At 43.4% G+C, this 21,334-nt stretch overlaps 1 protein-coding gene and 1 long non-coding RNA gene across 2 annotated transcripts in view; one reads left to right on the top strand and one right to left on the bottom strand.

Annotated features, from left to right (window-relative positions):
• Positions 1–21,334, top strand: part of LOC147159165 (peroxisomal succinyl-coenzyme A thioesterase-like) — a 117,811-nt gene that overhangs the window by 30,452 nt on the left and 66,025 nt on the right. The gene's annotated exons all lie outside the window — the stretch shown is intronic.
• On the bottom strand, positions 12,738–17,291 carry LOC147159166 (uncharacterized). The gene is made up of 3 exons (XR_015090480.1): positions 17,208–17,291; positions 16,991–17,137; positions 12,738–12,856 (listed from the first exon to the last, which is right to left on the bottom strand). It is a non-coding gene; the product is annotated as an uncharacterized LOC147159166 (long non-coding RNA).

The following is a 21,334-nucleotide window of genomic DNA, read 5'->3' on the forward strand; positions in this document are numbered from 1 at the left end:
GACGACGGTGGGGGATCGCATTTTTGGAGATGCAAGTCGATCCTTCTGAGAGCTCAACTTGGTTCTTTGTTTGCATCATGCGGTGGCGAAATGTCAGTGGGTGCGTGAAGGCATCATCTCTACCCTAGGGATCTTCTTATGGCGGAAGTTTTAACCTTCAACCCTAAGACTGAAATGTTATATGTTTAGAAAGTTAGCTTTTTGCTCAAAAACCTGTTGAGGGACAGAAATTAAAATCTACAATCTTGTATCCTACCAAACTCCAAGTATTTTTCCCAGGTCAAAAAAAGGTAGATGGATGTTCCCGCCTGAACCACACGGTCCAAACACAATCCTTCAGATAGTTCTAGACTTCACTCGTCCGGTTTCCATCCATTTGTTTCAAAATTTTTAAGCGAATTTACTGAAAATGCGCAAAAACGGACAAATGCGACTTGCCATCTGTTCTTCTGCTTGTGCAAGAGAAATAACCGTGTCCGGTCGATTCCCTTCTCTAAACCCTCTAACAACTAAGAAGAATGTCTGCGTTGGATCAAACTTTGTGGAAGACGACACAACCAGTTGAATCCCTCCCAAATTACCAGAAAAGTGCCTGCACTAAAAGTAATGTTTTCCATTGTTGTTTTTAGCCAAAGGCTAACGATAGCTAACCGGGTAGCTAACCGTCCGCGCGTTGGTTGACTTACTATTTACTCTTAATGCCAACAAAGCATTGAAACTATGCGGTAATATAAAATTCATTCTTACCCTGCTTGACGGGAACAATGTCCCAAAACTTCGGTTTTGCTGACGAGCAGTTGAAGCGAGTGAGGCGTGCATTTCCTTTGTTTTTGTGAGGGAGTGACGATACCCTTCACGAAAGAAATTAAAGCCCCCCTCTGCTTGCTTCGAAGAGAAAAAAAATCGGCGTCTTGAAAATACCTGACCGAGAAATCACACGTTGCCATTGCTGTGTATGCAATTGAGCTCATCTTGACCCGGTAAATGGCTCGTCCAGTTCAGTCGTAATTCTTAAGTCTTTTTTTACAGGCCTTCAAACCTAGCACTCTCCTCTGTGGGCACAGATCGAGACCTATTGTAAGAACCCTTACGTATCCCTCAAAGACCCTAATGTTACCTTCAGGCAATTATTTACTCGCATTTGACCAAAAAATACATTGGCATGTTTCCAAATTGTCAAACTAAGGCTATCACGATTGGAACTTGATTTGTGGTTGGTTGGGAAATTGCGGGAGAAGAAAGCCACGTGAGGAAGCAGCGCCTCAGGAGGACTTGAAAGCCCCACGGACGGGATAATGAAGCAGTAAAAAGAAAATCGAGAGAGGTTCGAGTCGTAAAGCCAAAAAGCACCAAATGGTCCTGGGTGCGTGCGAGCGATTATTAAGCTTTGCTGCGCTAGCGTACAATAAAGATAGCGACTTATGACTGAGACCCGTTTTTTTTTTCTTCTTCTTCTTTTTTTATATGCCTTGCAAGAACGAGCGTGGATCCATTTGGAAGCGGCGTTGATTACCTTGCGCAATTTGGTTTTTGTGAAATCTAAGCAGAATTTTTAATGCTACGCGGCGGCGGCGGCGGCGGCGCTCAATAACGTGACTGATAAGCGACAGTGCAATGGCCTGTAAATCTGTGACTGAAGACATGGCGGTTATCTCGCCGCCCTTACATCCTCCCTCTCGCTGTTCCCCCCCTTGGCTTTTTTTTTTTTTTCTTCTTCTTCTTCTCCCCGGTGTCTCATAGCAACGCGGTCATACGCGCCGATGGCCGGCGTTGGCCATCCTCATCCTCCGGATCGATCAGACCCGCGGATGCATTTTTATCTGCCGTTTCCGCTTCTTGTTGTCCTTTCTCATAAAAAGCAGATAAAGCACGCTTCATTAGAAAGGGTCGGTGTGTGTTTTGTTTGCGCTGCCTTTTTATGCCGCTCGGTTACTAATAATGTTAAAAAAGGACACACGCGCACGTACGGGACGAGATAAGGCGGATGCATTATTTAACACGGCGGACTAATGGGCCAGATTGTCCCCCGCAACAATTGAATAACATCAGTAGATAAGAGGCGAGCCTCTTAAAGGATGGGGCCTGCCTGCGGAAGCCAAGATAGCGCCGGGCCGTGCCCACCAGCAGCAGGGGGCCACAAAACACCGGAATGGCTCGCCCGGGGTCCGCGGCACCGCAAGTATTGACAGGAGAAGAAGAAGAAGCAAGCGGTGAAATCAATACGGCTGCTCGCTATTAATCCGCTATCTTTGACTTTTCATGCTAATGGCTGCAGTCATCTGCTAAAGTGGCTTTCAAGTGCTTAGAGGGCACACGATAGCATCTTATCAGCCGGCTGGGACGGGGTCTCGCTCCGCAACCTCCTTGTCCGCATCGAGCTACCCAGGGACTTGGCTGGCTTCACTTAGCGTGTCCTTCAACGCAAATGTCCCCGTAGCCTTCGACTCGTCTTCCTTTTCATTCTCATTTGTCTTTTCCATCACCTTCCGCTTCTTCTCTTGCGTCTCCTTTCTTTTCTTCATCTGCTGGTTTTCCTTTTTCTGCTCCTCGATTTTCTCCTTCTTCTTGTCTCTTACCACCTCCTTCTTTCTTCTTCCACTTCTTCTCTTCCGTCTCCTTTCTTTTCTTCATCTGCTGGTTTTCCTTTTTCTGCTCCTCCATTTTCTCCTTCTTCTTGTCTCTTACCACCTCCTTCTTTCTTCTTCCACTTCTTCTCTTGCGTCTCCTTTCTTTTCTTCATCTGCTGGTTTTCCTTTTTCTGCTCCTCCATTTTCTCCTTCTTCTTGTCTCTTACCACCTCCTTCTTTCTTCTTCCACTTCTTCTCTTGCGTCTCCTTTCTTTTCTTCATCTGCTGGTTTTCCTTTTTCTGCTCCTCGATTTTCTCCTTCTTCTTGTCTCTTACCACCTCCTTCTTTCTTCTTCCACTTCTTCTCTTGCGTCTCCTTTCTTTTCTTCATCTGCTGGTTTTCCTTTTTCTGCTCCTCGATTTTCTCCTTCTTCTTGTCTCTTACCACCTCCTTCTTTCTTCTTCCACTTCTTCTCTTCCGTCTCCTTTCTTTTCTTCATCTGCTGGTTTTCCTTTTTCTGCTCCTCCATTTTCTCCTTCTTCTTGTCTCTTACCACCTCCTTCTTTCTTCTTCCACTTCTTCTCTTGCGTCTCCTTTCTTTTCTTCATCTGCTGGTTTTCCTTTTTCTGCTCCTCCATTTTCTCCTTCTTCTTGTCTCTTACCACCTCCTTCTTTCTTCTTCCACTTCTTCTCTTGCGTCTCCTTTCTTTTCTTCATCTGCTGGTTTTCCTTTTTCTGCTCCTCGATTTTCTCCTTCTTCTTGTCTCTTACCACCTCCTTCTTTCTTCTTCCACTTCTTCTCTTGCGTCTCCTTTCTTTTCTTCATCTGCTGGTTTTCCTTTTTCTGCTCCTCCATTTTCTCCTTCTTCTTGTCTCTTACCACCTCCTTCTTTCTTCTTCCACTTCTTCTCTTCCGTCTCCTTTCTTTTCTTCATCTGCTGGTTTTCCTTTTTCTGCTCCTCCATTTTCTCCTTCTTCTTGTCTCTTACCACCTCCTTCTTTCTTCTTCCACTTCTTCTCTTGCGTCTCCTTTCTTTTCTTCATCTGCTGGTTTTCCTTTTTCTGCTCCTCCATTTTCTCCTTCTTCTTGTCCCTTACCACCTCCTTCTTTCTTCTTCTTCTTCTTTTTCGTCCCCCTCCACGTTCATTTTCCCTCTCTTTCTCCACTTTGTGCCTTTGCTTCTCCTTTGCCTTTTTGCTATTCCTATTCCTTCTTTTTCTTCTTCTTCTTTTTCGTCCCCCTCCACGTTCATTTTCCCTCTCCTTCTCCACTTTGTGCCTTTGCTTCTCCTTTGCCTTTTTGCTATTCCTATTCCTTCTTTTTCTTCTTCTTCTTCTTTTTCTCCTTCTTCCTATTCCGCTTCCTCTTCTTCCTCCTCCGCCTCTTCTTCTACTTTTTCTTTTTCGTCTTCGTCTTCTTCTTCTTCATCATTTTCTTCTTCCTTTTCCTCCTCTTCCTCCTCCTCTTCTTTTTCTTCCCCCGCTCCTCCTCCTCCTCCTCCTCCTCTTCTTCTTCTACTTCTTCTTCGTTAGTGATGTTCTGATGTAAAAGCATTTTATTTTTATTTTTTATCTATTTATTTAATTGATTTTGCCGAGCTGTGTGTTATGAAAAAGAATGTAAATAAGTGCGGCAAATAAATGTCATTTTTTCAAAATCAAAATCAAAAAATCTTCTTTTTCGTCCTCCTCCACGTTCATTTTCCCTCTCTTTCTCCACTTTGTGCCTTTGCTTCTCCTTTGCCTTTTTGCTATTCCTATTCCTTCTTTTTCTTCTTCTTCTTTTTCGTCCCCCTCCACGTTCATTTTCCCTCTCCTTCTCCACTTTGTGCCTTTGCTTCTCCTTTGCCTTTTTGCTATTCCTATTCCTTCTTTTTCTTCTTCTTCTTCTTTTTCTCCTTCTTCCTATTCCGCTTCCTCTTCTTCCTCCTCCGCCTCTTCTTCTACTTTTTCTTTTTCGTCTTCGTCTTCTTCTTCTTCATCATTTTCTTCTTCCTTTTCCTCCTCTTCCTCCTCCTCTTCTTTTTCTTCCCCCGCTCCTCCTCCTCCTCCTCCTCCTCTTCTTCTTCTACTTCTTCTTCGTTAGTGATGTTCTGATGTAAAAGCATTTTATTTTTATTTTTTATCTATTTATTTAATTGATTTTGCCGAGCTGTGTGTTATGAAAAAGAATGTAAATAAGTGCGGCAAATAAATGTCATTTTTTCAAAATCAAAATCAAAAAATCTTCTTTTTCGTCCTCCTCCACGTTCATTATCCCTCTCTTTCTCCACTTTGTGTCTTTGCTTCTCCTTTGCCTTTTTGCTATTCCTATTCCTTCTTTTTCTTCTTCTTCTTCTTTTTCGTCCCCCTCCACGTTCATTTTCCCTCTCCTTCTCCACTTTGTGCCTTTGCTTCTCCTTTGCCTTTTTTGCTATTCCTATTGCTTCTTTTCCTCTGTGTCCTTCTTCTCATCCTCATCCTTTGGCAGGTGTCCATGTTCAGGTCCTGTTACCTGACGGACTCGGTCCTCCCTGCTGGGAATATGAGGGATTCCGTGTTTGGGTGCCAGGCACTGGCAGCAGGCCTGACTCACTGATCCCTTTGGATGCCTTCCACTGGCTGTGGTCCCTGCAAGCCCCCCCCCCAGCACCCCCCCCCCCCCCTCCACCCAGTAGCCTGCGTCTCATGTAAGGCAATGACAAACTTCCCCCTGTTCCCCAACGACACTTTTCATCTCCATCGGGAAGTGAGCGTTGGTGTAAAAACCTTTTCTCCGAGGACCGCATACAGAAAAATGGAAGGACGCAAGGGCCGCTGCTGACATTCTTCAGCTTGAAAGTCACAAAACGCACTAAATGCGATCCTTCATGCTATTTCCGATTGGTTTACGACATCTTCATTTTGAGAAATGGCTTCATCGCAGCTTTTTCTGTAATAGTTAAGAAACCAAAAAGAGCGATCTCTACTAAGCTGTCGATCTTGAAAGCGGTGCCCGCCATTTTGGCTTCTGAAATGGATTTATCTTTATTCACTGGGGGGAAATGTTGTTGCATTTTTGGTTTCTTTGCGTCTTCGCTGTAGGCAGAATCCTCGCGTCTCCAAGAGACTACGTTTCAGGAAATCAAAAAGGTGCCATTTTCACATCATTCAAGATCATTCAGTCAACATAACACCACTTGAAAACCACCCTTAATCAAATCACTCACTAAAATCCGATCAGACAAAAGGCCTTCCACAAAAAACAAACGACTGTTGATTACATCATCTTCCCAAGCTCTTGTTCAAGAGAGCCATGAGTGATGTCATAAAAAAAATAAAAAAATAAAGAAGAAGCAGCAAATTTACCTTAGTGACTGACCCGCCGTTCCCACTGCACCAAAGCATTAGCAAGATGCTAACTCAAATGCATCCAACTTGTTTTCATTCATTCTTCTCCAATGAACATTCCGACTTTGAATCTTGAGGTGACGTAATGCTGCGTGGCGCCCGCGGAGTGTCATACGATATTTCTCCGATTGTTCCAGCGTCCAAAAGCGTTGATCAACTTGTTCTCGAGCCATTTTTAAACACTTTAAATTGATTAATAATACGTAAAAACAACAGATGACGTAATAGTGGTTTTGTGAAAAGTGACCATATTTGGACTTACAATGTTTCCTTATAACAGCAACAATATCGAGAGAATCTCTACGTACAACCAATTTATTGTTAATAGTGTTTGTTGTAGATGTCAAGGGTTTGACCCCCCACCCCCCCCCCCCAATCACCCTCTCCAGAAGCACACTTTTTTCCCCTTTTTTTCCCTGTAGCATATGCTATGGCCCTTGGGCTGTAAATTGGACACCCTTCTATAGATTAATACCGATTAACCCAAAACTACAACCCCCCCCCCCCTCTTTCCCCCCCTCAATGGAGGCCCAATGTTTGGCCACCGCCTTCAGAATTACGCCTCCTCTTCTATTGTCTCGAGAGGCTTTAGCGGCGAGCTGAGTGACGTGTAAAAAGCCCCTCCGCCCTCCGGACCCCCCCCCCTCTAATGAAAATGTTTTAAATCTGTGTGCCCGTATCAACTATTTGGGATTATCCAATATCTTTACAAATACAGCTGATTATCCCATTAAGCTGAACTCTGGCTATAAATAGTTTTAATGCTGATGTCGATTTGTGGGGGGCTGTCGAGGGGATAAGTGTTTCTTTTTTATTCTTATTATTTTTTATTATCAGGCCCCTCAATCCCCAGCCGAAACACTCGCAAGGGCTGTGTGGGAGCGCCTGTGGTCCTTTCTGTGCATGCTGAATATTGGACACTAATACCATTCTGCCTTCATTTCTTTCTTCTTCTTCAATTTTTTTTTTTTTTTTTTTTTTTTTGGTACGTCTCACCTCCAGAGGAAAAAGTCCGGCAGAGGACTTCTTTTATCCGCACTCTCTTCTTCATTCTATTGCATTTATTCATATTCAGCAGTCAATCATTTGTGTGGCTGGTGAGGCGGCAGGCAGCCAGAGAGAGAGAAATCCGGAGATTGCAGATGGAAGTGCTATTTTTTTTTTCATGTTCTTATCCTCGCGCATTTGAAGCGGCGATGTGGAAAAGCGCTGGGAGCACCGCTTTACATAGTGGCGCCCCCCAACACCCATCGCAACCCCCCCCCCCCCCCCCTCATCAAAAGCCGCCAATCGGGCCTAAATCAGCATGCAAAATGCCACTCAACCCTGTAGCCTTTATTAAAGTTTGCAGGGACTCAATTTGAGATAGCGATCGTTCCTATTAAAAAGCCAAATGTAAGATAGTTTTTTTTCCCTCTAAATCTCAGAGTGGAATGGAATTGTTAATCAGCATAGGCTGATGTGATTTCTCTGTCACAAATCCTGCCCTGGGCTCAGTGGCGCACCAGCTTTACCGTAACTTCGGGCTTAGCAGTCGCCACGGAAACCAGGGGGGAGGATTCGCATCGTGTGTGTGTGTATGGTGTGGTGTGGTGTGTGGGGGGGTTGTAGGTTGTGACAGGGTAGGGTGGGAGGGGGGCGAGGTTGGCTTAGCCCCCCCCCCCCCCCCCCGCCTCCTCCCCTCGATCTCCACCAGCAGCTTCTTGACAACAAGGCCTTGATTGAACAGGACACCAAATGGCCGACCTGTGACCACTTTGTCTTTGCACTTCCTTGTACGCTGCGCGGGGGCCGGAGCGAGGTGTGAAATTGGGGTCTTAACAGGATGAGAAGAAGGGGCCGCTTGGCCTCCGTCCTACCTGGCACGGCCCACTGTCGGGAGGCTGAGCCTTGGACCCTTTGCCCCCTCCCCCCAAACTCCCCCAAAAAGCCAAAATTCTCTGCTTCAGATTAACCTCCCGAAACGCACAAAAACACACAAAATATCAAGTTGCTGTCCGGTTTGAAACAAAAACAGACACGTCCGATTAAAAAATTAATAAATAAACGTATTGAATGAGATGAATGGCAAGATGCACAAATGCAAATGAAAACATGGAGCACGCATGACTGTGACGTAACCACATGGCTCCTACCTCAGTTGCTAGGCCACACCCCTTAAAGGCATACATCAACACACAAATACTCTCGTGCGCGTGCGTGAGTGAAAGCTTCATCTTAATTCCACTTTATAAAAGCAATTTATTTCGTTACCTTACGGATGTCAGTCGATGAATTGCATGATTTGATTAATTAAATTGTGATTAATCGCCAATTAATCGCACATTTCTCAGTTGTAAATGTACAATAAAAAGATCATTTTCGTGTTTGGATGTGCATGTCCTGTAAAACACATAAAAGAGCATAGCATAATGCTAACACACAATGCAAAACGTCATTGACGGGCTAACAAAAATTTGCTTCAGTTTTCACAAACCTTAAGAAATGAATATACACGCACATCATTTGACAATAATGGCGTATATTCTTCCTACTCCGTCATATTAATGAAGTTCAGTTGCGACTTTATTCTTTTATTCCGTTTTACGACCGCGCACACGCATGCGTCTCCTCCATGATGATGTCAGAGATCATTTGTCGATGATTGACAGCTTTGGCTTCTTAATCCTGCAATGCATTGTTGCCAGAGCGCTTTTTTTATTTAATTTTTTATCATCGGCGAGGTGGCACGTGGCTAAAGCGTACATTTATTTTCTTAATTATCCCGCTGCGTGCGTTTGCAATCAGAGTTTTTGACGAGCTCGTCCATTAGCCGCCGCCGCTTCTGCAATTTCTGGGTGGCTAATTGAATGTGATTTTAATGGCGTGTGTGTAATCCAACGCTGCAGCTGCATGGCGAAGGTTGGATGTCAATGGGGGAAATCATCATCATCATCATCATCATCATCATCATCGTCCAAGTTGTGTTTGTGATGTGCGCATCAATCACTCTCTGGGAACGATGATGTTTCAAAAAAAAAAAAAAAAGTGACATCACCACAATGTCGTGGCTAGCATTTGAACAGCTAGACACCATTTTGCGACATCACTGCCACATGGTTGTTTTGTTTTGGGGATGTGGGCTACATTGTGGCTAGCTGAGGGTTAGCATTGATCGCTAGGTCCGGAAAGTAAAAACCCTGGCACAGTTTGGCTTTAGCCCCAGGTGCTAACTAGCTCCCTAGCTACCTCCCAAATGCTTGTTTACCTGCTAGGATTAAGGGGCTTAAGCCGAACTGTGGCAGGGTTTTTACTTTCAGGTGCTAGCTAGCTAGCTCCCTAGCTAGTTCCCATGGTGTTTGTTTACCTCAGGTGCTAGCTAGCTAGCTTCTTAGCTAGCTCCCATGGTGCTGGTTTACCTGCTAAGGAGCCAGCTAGCTAGCTAGCTAGCATTAGGGCCTAAAGCCAAACTGTGGCAGTTATTTTTTTACTTTTCGGACCTGGATTTGCGACCAGCACAACTGCAGTTAGCTCTTAATAGAGTTCGGGGGATGGAGGGAGTATATACAATATTTTAGCTGGAGGTTTGGATCAATCAACAATTTATCATATTTCCGATTAATCAACACCAAATCGTTGGAATTTCAGCCTCTCAATATTAAATATTCTCCGTTTTCCTGTAATCTGCCATGAAACCTGTCTGATTATTTCTGTTGAATCACATCTGCTTTGCTACTCTGGGAAACAATTATCAACATTTTTGCAGATTATCTGACGGACGTTATGAACCAAAGCAGTCAGTGAATCATAATCAATTTATGTCCATTTGAAATTATAAAAATAATGGACAGATTAACAAGGTAGTTTGACTTTTTTGCGTGAATGATGTCGGCTTATCATCTGAATGGATTTTTTGTTGTTTGTCAATCGCAGGTTGCAGTGTTGAAGCGTTTCTAATATTTTGCTTTAGCGACATGAAAGTGTGTGCTTTAGCATGCCGGGTCCACCTCGCATCTTTTGTCTCAGCTCGGAAGGCAAACACACGCGCACACGCGACTCCCCGCCTGGGGGGAAAAAGTCTTTGGGCGCATTTCCTCCTCGGTATGATATGTTTACCAAATACCTGTTTAGAATGCGGCGGCGATGGCGGCGGCGGCGGCGGCCGCGCGTGTGCGGTGGCGGCGCGCGCGCTCCCCTCCGGCCCCCGCCGTAAATGTGGGTATTATTTGTCAGGCCTGGCAGTGTCTCCAGGCTGCTTCAGAGAGATACAAGGAGGCGAGTGATAAGGAGAGCATCAGAAGGGCAGTTAATTGCCTGCAGTCTCCGGGAGCCGGGGAATATTTAAAATCTATGGGATTAAAGGCAGATTAAAAAGTGCAGAAGCAGTGGGCCCAATGGCGCTTAAAGATTGCAATCAGCAAGGGTAATGGGAGGAGGGAGGGGGGGGGAGGGAGGGAGGAGGTTGGGAAAACATGAACCAATGGAGGGGGGGTGGGGGGGTGCGAAATGACAGATAGGAAATTTAGACGCCCCGGGTTCCATCTTGTAAGCACGATTCATCTACGTGTAAATCGCTTTTTTCCCCCTGCTCCTCCTCGTCGGAGGCCGGCGACGCTCGGCGACGGCGTTCTTATCGCACCATCGGCGAATTAAAAAGCGCCGCTTTCCCCCCCTGCGAGGATTAAGAAGCGTGATTTGAAGACGGCACCAAAATATGACTAATAAAAATTTAAAAAAAAGGCCACGCTGTCCAAAATGCGCTGGAAAAATTGTCACGTCATACGAGCTAATGAGTTTATCTTGGACCTTTTTTTAAGAAAGGGGCAAGATCCCTAATTGTTTCTTATCTAAACCTCAGCGTGTAATCCTGTTAATGACCACACCAAAAACATCGTATTCTTCAAAAAATATATTTTCATGCAAAACTATCGTATCAGACAGTCTATCGAGCGCCAGCGCTAGCATGCTAATGATCTTATCTCGGACTTTCATCATTTTTTCAGAAGGGCAAAATCTCAAATTGTTCCTAATCTAACCTACAGCAGGTAATCCACACCAAATATTATTTTAAATGTCAAGTCAGCTGCAGAGCTAATCATCAGGTTATCATTAAACACAAATATTTTGGCACTTTTACTTTACAAAATCCACAATTGTTCCTAATCTAATCTACAGAAGATAATCCTCCTAATAATCCTAAAGACCACACCAAAAATTTATTTCTTCAAAAAATATTTTGTCAATTCAGCGATTCAAAACAGGACCAAAGCTAACATGCTAACAATGTTGTTTTTTTCAAAAATGAGCGAAAAACTTGGGCAAAAAAAAACTGAATTTGGACCTCTCCAAAGTTAGTTCCTGCAGTCTAAACACAAAATAATCCACCACAGCTAACGTGCCATCTTGCACGATCTTCTTTTTTAAAAGACGTGCGAAATCCACAATTGTTTACAATCTAATCCACAGGCGGCGTCATCAAAATCTGCTAAAGAAAAATATATGTTTAAAAAAACAACAACATTTTGCCGTCGTCATCTATTCCGCCCTTTCAAGAGGTTTGCCTTTGGTGGAAAGATTAGCCTTATAAATTATGCATGGCGGTAATCCGAGGCGGCGATAGAATCTTCGGCGTGTTGCAGGGGGGCATCGCCGCCGCCGCCGCCGCCGCCGCCGCCGCCGCCGCCGCCGCTATAAATATGAAACAGATGTTGGTGACATTTGAAGAAAGTCCAATTGGACTCACCAACCCACCCCACCACCAAACCCTATCGCCATCACAACCCCTCCCCCCCTGCCGTCCCTGCTGTTTAATCCCATGCTTGGTAGATTGACTTTCTGTATTATCTGTCAATAAAAGGGAAAATTATGAATAATCAACTTGAACTGACGTATAAATTTTTAATGATGCATCATTTGTCTTATTTATTTATTTATTTATCCATCCATCCATTTTCTTAACCGCTTAGTCCTCACAAGGGTCGCGGGGCCGCTGGAGCCTATCCCACCTGGCTTCGTGCAGTAGGCGGGGTACACCCTGAACTGGTTGCCTGCCATTATTTATTTATTTATTTATTTATTTATTTATTTATTTATTTATTACCATGCGTGTGCAAACTAGAGACACAAAAGCAGTTTTAAGAATCGCCCCGCTAGCTTAATGCTAACGCACAATTGTCTCTTCTTCATTTGTCTATATGACTGTTTTAAACAAGCCACATGGAGTATTTGTCCAATTTTCACTTAGGGGTGTACTCACTTTTGTTGCCAGCAGTTCAGACATGAATGGCTGCTTGTTGACGGCCTGCAGTGCAAATGTAACGTGTAGCTGCATTTTCACCTAAATTTCCAGGAACTTCTCTAGTTCCTGGTCCAATAACATAATAACAATAATACTTACTTAGAATAGTTCATTATTAATATAATGTTTCTACTAATAAATTAAATATAAATCATTTATATAATATAAATAACAAATAAGTGATTGTATAGTTATCATAATACATTAATAATGTAAAAAATATATATATTTAAAATTAATTAATCAATTCATTTATTTATTAAAATAATATATAATGAATATAATTATTTATAAACGTAATCCTTATTATAAAAATTAATAATTAATGTTTTTTGTATGTAATGTATTCCGTGTGTGCGCGTGCGTGTGTGTGTGTGTGTGTGTTGACCTGTCAGTCAAAATGGAAGCGTGAGGTTTTATCTCTTTGGCACACGGGGCCTCGAACCTAACCTTTTCCTCTTCATCCTCCTCCTCCTCATCCTCACTCCCAGTGATTGTGTGTATGTGTCTGCGTGTTACCTACACACTGATGTTTAGCGAGCGTTGAGGTGGTCACATGGTTCGGCGTGCTTGTCAATGCCAGATTGATACCCGCGCACCATCCCACCCCCGAGGCTTCTGGGTTACCTTGGCAACGGGTGCCTGCGTGGTTGAATGACAGCCCGTTTAGATTTATGAGGTCATCTGATGTATCTTTCACACACACACACACACACACACACACACACACACACACACACACACACACACACACACACACACACACACACACACACACACACACAGGTGAGGCTCTATAGGGTTGCCTTTAATAAAAAAGGACTCTATAGACAAGTCACATGTGCGCATACACACACACAGTGTGCGTGTGTGTGTGTGTGTGTGTGTGTGTGTGTGTGTGCGCGTGTGTGTGTGTGTGTGTGTGTGTGTGTGTGTGTGTGTGTGTGTGTGTGTGTGTGTGTGTGTGTGTGTGTGTGTGTGTGTGTGTGTGTGTGTGTGTGTGTGTGTGTGTGTGTGCAAAGGAGCAGTCAGATAAGCAGTAATTAGACAAGGGGAGGGCAACAATTAACCTGCTACCTCCCACAACACCAACCCCCCCTTACCCAACCCACCCACTACGCACACACACACGCACACACACACCCTCAGGCCACGGTCTTTCAGCAGCATGATGATAACATGGAGTCAGGGGCTGGTCACATGGGTCATGTCCTTGTGCTGCTCTGTGTGCGTGTGTGTGTGTGTGGGGGGGGGGGGTGCGTGTGTGTGTGTGTGTTGACAGCACGCGGCATTAAGGGGTCTTAAAGTGTTTGTTTGCTAACACAGTCTCAAGGCGTGTGTGTATGCTTTTGTATGTGCGTGTGTTTGTCTTTTTGTATGCATGTGTGCGTACGTGCGCAAATTCAAAATGTCCGCTCCCGACAGGTCAAAGGCAGGTCAAAAAACGGCGCGTCTTCGTCATCATCATCATCGTCTTCCTTGTCATCAGAAAACACGCGTACACGCACAAACACGCAGCCTGCATTTGATTTATTGTTTCTGGAACTTTCACCTTTTGGGGGGGGGGGGGTGTCCTTCCATCCCCGCCGCCTGCCAATCATGTGCCAAATGCTTGTCAGGAGTTGAATGATTGCGGCAACATTCCAAACATTTTGCCGCTCTAACAAGGTGTGTGTGTGTGTGTTTGTACGTTTAGGAAATATTATCAAAAATTTGGGGTGTTATGGGAATATTTTAGAATCTATGACATCATAGAAAACTTTCAAGTTGATATCATTTCATTTTTATAACAATTTTCTGATTAACCCACCCCTGTGGAAAAAAAATAATAATAATGGCTGCCAGTCATGATGTAGTTGTCAGTTTTTCCCATTGTTAAACAGTTTTAATAAATAAATAAAATAAAATGTAAATAAAATAAAGAAAATTATATTTATAGCCAGGCAGGCATTTAGTCCTTTTATAGCCATTTTTAATATTATTAAATAAATACGATTACATCATTGAAAACTTTGAAGTTGATTTGATTTCATTTTTATCACAATTTTCTTAAAATAAAACAAATAAATAAAACCAACAATTAATGGCTGCCAGTCATAATGTACTTGTCAGTTTTTTTTTTTTACAAATAGTAAAATAAAATGTAAAAAACCCCAAAAATGTGTAAAAGTTTCACCTGGAGGTATACTCGCTTTTGTTGCTCGTCATGTGGAAATGAATGGTTGTCAGTGGACATTAATGTTCTTTCCCCCCACCTTTTAAAACATTTTCTGTAGTCAAAAGCGCAGAAAGAAAATAAAAAATAGTACTTCACAAAAGTGAGTAAGCACCTTCACATTTTTGTCAATTTTCATTTAGGGGTGTACTCACTTTTGTTGCCAGGGGTTTAGACATTATTGACATGTGTGTTGTCATTTTAAAGGGACGGGAAATGTTAGCTTCTGCGCGAGCTGTCAACGGCAAAAGCCATTTTAAATCCCGTTCCAAACAATTAAATGTCAATTTTTCACATTTTAAAACTAAACATTTTTTTAATGCTCAAAACGCACATAAAAGGCGATAATTGAAAATCATGCTGGGGGGGGCGGACGACTCATGCATTTTCTCTTTCTTTCCTTCCAAAAAACGTTACTTTGAAATTGTTTTCCACTTTGTTGACAATGAAAGGTGACTGTCAAAGTTTCCTGGGGGGGTTTAGGTGGTTTTTTTCCTTTTTATTATTATTATTCTGACTTTGTCTGTGAGCATAAGTCGTGCGCGTGTCAGAATGTTTGAAGCCTTCTCATCCTTCTTCCCCTCCCAGTAAAACAAACATTTGACGGCTTTTGTGGAGGCTGTCTGAAGCGCCGTTCAACAAGGCGGCGGCGGCAGCGTGTTGGCGGCGGCGGCGGCGGCGATGGTGGCGGATCTTTTGGCGTAATCACCTTGACACCCGTCAAGCGGCGGCGTGAAACAATACTGGCAAAATACTCGCAAGCGCACATCAAGCGGCTTAGGGGCGACGCCGCCTTCGCCGTGACGCTGATTTGCACTTTCATGCAAATAAGCGCTTTGTAGTCTCCGTATGAAAAGGTCTTATTAAATCTTACTTTGCATTATTCGCCCATTTTGTTGGGGAGGGAGGGGGTGGGGGTAGAGCGGTGGGGGGGGGGGGGGGGTAAATCTATCAAAGGCTTCACAATTCAATAACTTGTTTTTTGTTGTTCTTCTTATTTATTCCACATTTTAATTAACTTTGCGAGACGTTTGAGGCACGGCGGCGAGCGAGGGCTTTCCGACTCCTTCAGATCTTCTTCGCGACTCCGCCGGCTTCTTCGGGGGTCGGCGAGGTGTGAAGGTGACATTTTTTAGAGTCGACAAAAGCAGCGAGTGTTGCATCCATTTTATTGATTGTCAGTAAGGGTCGAACCGATTAATCGACGAGTCAACAAATAGCTAGCTAGCCATGTGTTTATCTGTCAGTAGTTATTGAACTACAGTAATTCATCAATTAGTCAATGAGTCACGTTTACTACTCCCCATCGACATTTAAAGCAACACTAAGGAACTTTCAGTTTACGTCGATTATGGCGACGCCATGTGGACAAAAGCAGTAATGTTACGCCTGACTACAAGAGGACAAGCGCGTTGCGTTGTTTTTGAGCTCACACCAGCTAGCGCTGACATTCAAATTGACTTCTGTAATTGTAACGATCGAGTAAAGGGGGGACTAACGTATGCCATCAAGCAGTCAGCACATTTGTAGTTTTTTGTGTGGCGGTGTTCCTACCACCCTCCTCAAAGTTGCTTAGTACCAATAAAAAAATTATACAGGCCCCCCACAGGCCATGGCAAAGGTACCATTCAACACAAGTCAATGAGTCAACTTACTACTCTACATTAATGATTCAAGCATGAAATCGGCTAATCACTAGTCATGTTTGCCAAGTTTACTACTCCAACCGATTAGTCGACTAGTTGCTGCGTGGGCTTGAACTCTCAATATCGATGATGGGTCTGAAGCGTATCCTCTGTGATAAATGAGGTTTCAATTAGGGCAGGGTTTAAAAAAAAAAATTGGAATAATCGATGATTCAATTTTCCGATATCAATTCATTAAACCATGAATTGAATATTTTATATATCTCTTTTTCCCATAAATTAAGGAAATTGAATTTTAAAGGCCAAACTTTTTTTTTTGTATCTTACTGTTTTCTTGAAATTTACTGTTCACATGAATTTCTTACTTTGACTTATTAAGACCATTCAGAATATTTTTTATTCATATTTACAATTATTGAATTAGATGATAAAAATATTTTCATCTCATCCTTGCCGATGTCAATGTTTGTGTAACATAACACGTGTTACTTTCATTTATAAACGCATAATTTACTTTGGGATTTAATATTTGTGGAGTTTTTATCATGTCCTAAGAAGAATTGATGTGAACTATAATTAATCAATATCGGATTGGACTGAAGTGAATCAAAGCGAATCGGGGGAAAAAACAAAATCGAATTGAGCTGAACCCTTGTGAATCGAAATCGAATCAAATGAGGAAATTAGAATCGATATCCTGCAGCGCTAGTTGCAAAACATGTCTATAATTCTTGATTTTTATGTACTGCATACCACAAACATGTTATTACGACACCTCAGAACTCTTTTAATTATTTTTTGGGAAAAAAAAGTCTCCTTTTACCATAAAACGACTTGCTGATGTTTACACCAATCTCTGTGCCCATTGGCCTTGTCGGAGGCTTTTAAAAGAGCTAAAACAACAAAGTGTAACACCTTGAGCACATGACCCGGGGCCACACGTTCCTGTCAGATGGCGCGGCGTAAAAGGGGGCGAGGTAACGGGGCGGAGCTTGCCCGTGCCCGAGCGTCGGTGTCGGATGTTGGCGGCGGCCCTGTGAAAACAGCGCTAAAAGCCTGGCGCTTTCAATTAAAACATCCATCATGGATTAGTCACACAAAAACATACCTAAGAGTGCTGCCTGGGACTTACAAAGGGCTTACAAATCCCACCTCGCCGCCTCGGGCTGCGGCGGCGTGCGCGCGTGGTGTCCTTCCACGTTTGCTCATGTGTTGCGTCAAGGCTGAAGTGAGCGATGAGTCAAACAATAACCAGCGCCGGACACGCTATTTTTAGCTCGGACGAATGGCGTCAGACGATCAGAGTGCAGCGAGACAACCTATCCCGCCCCCCCCCTCCCCCCACTGGGGTTTGGGGGGGGGGGGTCCAGGCCATCCCGACTCTCACACTCCCCAGTTGAGCAGGGGGAGTGTGAGAGTCGGGCTGGCATCATCAAGATCCATTAGAAGCATAAATGATGTCATAGGAACGATAGTAGTGATGTCATAGTTTGTTTTTTCAACCATTAAGTTGCTGTCGAGCGCCTCATCGTCTGCTGTGAGTGCACGCATGTTGGAGAGGGAAGATTGAAAATTGAGAAGAAAAAATATATAATTAGAGCAAAAATAGTCTTTGTTTTGGTCTTTGTCAATTAATATAATAAATAGGAGTTCATTTTAAATAATTAAAAAATGTATTATTGAACTTGAAACTTTTTTGAGAAAGAAAAAACACAAAATAAAATCAAAGCAAAAATGCTGAAATTCAAACTACAATATTTATAAAAGTAACAAAAACTATAATTAGAGCAAAAATGGTGTTTGTTTTCATCTTTGTCAATTAATATAAAAAATAAGCTTTCGGGGTTCATTTAAAATCATTTTTAAAAAGTACATTTTTGCTGAACATCTGCTGACAAATACTCCATATATGAAAAACTAAAAGTAATACTAAATCCAATAAAAAAAGAAAAAACAAAAAAATATATAATTATAATCAAAAATCCCAAACTCTTATTGGCAACCAGTCCATTGTTTGTCTATATGTGCCCTGACATAGACTGGCGACCAGTCAGTTGTTTGTCTATATGATGGTGAGGCGTCTATCCTTGAGTTCTGTTATGGCCTTCAGTCTACTAGCGCGATTACGTGCAGGCATGGCGGCCATCGCTTGTTAGCCGAGGAGCAAATCTTTGTTCCCAACACTGATAAGAAGCTAAAGTGCTAACGCTCCCGCCGGCGTCCGCTCCTGGGCCGGCGTAATGAATATCAATGGCAGTCGATACGGGCCACGGCGGTCCCGCCGGGCGTCCTTCCTTTCCTCGCTGGCTGTCGCATGGAAATGCGGCGCTAATGTATGCTAATGCTATGTAAACACAGCCTGATCTGAGCGCGAGACGAGATTGACGCCAGTCGCGCAAAGCCCGGCGAGCGAGACGTCGCCCGTCAGCGCGTTTATTTATCCGAGGCGTGTCGGCCCCACAGCGCACAGCGAGATGGTGCTTTGCGGGGACGGCGTCCTGCTCCGTGAATAACAGACACCGGGCCGGCCCACAAATAGACAAAATGCATTAACGGTGGTAGTCGTCGTTTTTTGTTTGTTTTATGGGGAGAAAATGGAGGAAACCCAACAGAAACCCCAAAATAATAAAATAAAATTGGGGTGTCAGGCAATTACAATTTTTGCATACACAATTTTAAACTAATTATTATTATTATTATAAAAGTGGAAAAAATTTAGCTGCAACTTTTAGTTATTGATACAGTAATTTCATAATTCATAAATTTGAGTTAAAATTAAAAACATATACTGTACTGTGTGATATTGATTTGTGTTGAGGTCATTTTTCTGCCACTAGATGGCATACTTGCATTTGCAAGACATTGATGACAGCTCAGTGCATTTTTTTTTCATATTAAAAGCTATCTAATCTTTAACATATATGCATTATTATTAATTTTATCACTGCTAAATTTATCGTGGACGTGTCTGCTGTGTTGCGACTGGAATTCCCCCAGTACAGGCTTTCCGAGTCAAGGGCGCTCATTGATCGCGCGTTAAAAAAAATAGTGTTGTTAAAGGAAATTTTAATTAACTCAAATTAACACACTCATTTTGACACCCCTAATAAAAATATTTTTTTAAATGGAAGAAAAAACTTCTGCGAATATACAGTAGTGTCTGTGTATTATGTGTTATGCTGCCCCCTGGTGGCCAAGCACGCAACAGCAAAAAATGTCCATTGAATTAAAGCATTAAAAAAAATTAACATTTATTTTAATAATTGATTAATCTGTCGATTTTATTTTTCATTCTTTAAAAAAAAATAATAATAATTTCCATGAGGACATTCTTTCAAATTGACATTATCGCTACTTTATCCAAAAATTGTCATTAAAATACTTTCCATGTCAGGAGGACTCGAGAAATCGAAACAATGTTTACTATTCAGGCCACAAAATGTCTGCCATGATGTGATGACGCTTGCATTTTGTCTTGGCGCGACGTTGGCACGTTGGCGTTCTTCGGCCGAATCCAACAAGTTGCCGATGTGCGATTAGAAGTGCAAGTGCGCGCACGAGGCAGGTGGCTGCTCACCTGCACTTGACACCCGTCAGGGAGTTATCCTCGTGCGTGTGTGTGTGTGTGTGTGTGTGTGTGTGCGGTTTATCAGTTAAGTCCCAAACAGGGAAAGTTCATCCTCTGTGTAGATGCTATCTGGCCGTGTTGACAGCCGCGAGTCTCGGCTAAGCTGCTGTGCCGAGCGCCTGACAAGAACGCAGCGGTTTTGTTTTTTGTTTTTTTTAAACTGCCCCCCCCCCCCTCCTTCACCCCAATTAATCAGCGCACCAACTGCGGAATTCCACGAATCTCCAAGTGGAGCGACCGGTTGGGCCGGCGTTCATGTAACAAACACCTCCGTAACTGTTTTTACTTGGCGAGCTAAACCTCCGCGACATTCTGTACCTGTTGGCGCACCCCCAGAAAACATCAAGACAAATTGTTTAGATTGCAATCTAAATATAATACCAGGCTGCCATTATAATGTTAGTCTGGGGCTACGCACACCACACAACACATTTTGCTGCCACGCACCAGTAACGGTTTTGAGTCAAATAAACTCATCTCTCATTTCAAGCATTTCAAGCTTCGGTGCACATCAAAACTAAATTGTAACGTAAAAGGCAGTTAACAATACACGCTTTTCTTCCCACGCACCACTTGTGGGCAGATAACGCACCCCCAGTGGTGTGCGTAACAACCACAATTTCGGAATCTCTCTTTTTGCTGAAATAATTTGGTTTTAAACCAATCCAACGATTTAAAATTTGGTGCACCCCAACTCCCTTGTGCACACCCTGGAAAAAAATAAAAACAATCATCACAACAAACCCGTCACATTTTTAATCTGAGGGTGCACGCACCACAGCTTTTGATATACAGTACAATTGGCGCACCCCCTCTAGCCCACAAATCCACCTCAAAAAAGAAAACATATTTGGCTAATCTTAATTTGTGCTAAAATAAACAAACAATCTCATTTGACATTGTCTGGCAGCATTTCACGATTATTTTAATTTTGGCGCACCCTTTCAACATCCAGACATAATTGATGCACCCCCTTCTCTCCAAACAAGTCCCAAGACCACATGTTCAGAACAATCCTGTTCTACGGAATACTTACTAAGTTAATTAAATTAATCCTTTTATTGGACTTTCTCTGCCAGTCTTTCCCTAACATTTCAAGTCATGCTTCCCAGAGTTGACGCACCCTCTTTCCCCTGAAAAAAAAAAAAAAAAAAAAAACTCTGTTCATAGTCTATACAGGCATTTAATCACAAAACATAAAAACACCACCATCACGTTTAATCTCGCACCCCCTGGAGGGTGCACCATCACCTTATTATCCGTCTGCCACCGCCCCAAATTGCCGTCCGGCCGAGACGCATGAATGCACGCGCACAAGCGCACCTCTTCTCCTCACCGGGCCACGCCCCTCCTCGAGAGTCGGCGTACAGTCGGGGCGGGGGTAACCCGACCCTCGAATGCCGCAATTAGGTTAATGGTAGGCGCCGCCCGCCCCCCGCCGCCCAACCTGGAGCCCCCCCCCCCCACTCCTTGGCGGCGGTGGGCGGGCGAGGACCGGCGCGCCGATGACAGACGCCCGGTGGAGCGGTCGCGGCCTTCCGCTCACATCAGCTGACAACGGGAAGACGGAATTGATTTGAAATCATACGAGTACGAGGAAGTGATGAGTCAGCAGAAGTCCACTTCTTCGA

This window comes from Leptonotus elevatus, chromosome 17, assembly GCF_054856555.1.
Source record: "Leptonotus elevatus isolate MCC_2025b chromosome 17, RoL_Lele_1.0, whole genome shotgun sequence".
Taxonomy (NCBI): Eukaryota; Metazoa; Chordata; class Actinopteri; order Syngnathiformes; family Syngnathidae; genus Leptonotus; species Leptonotus elevatus.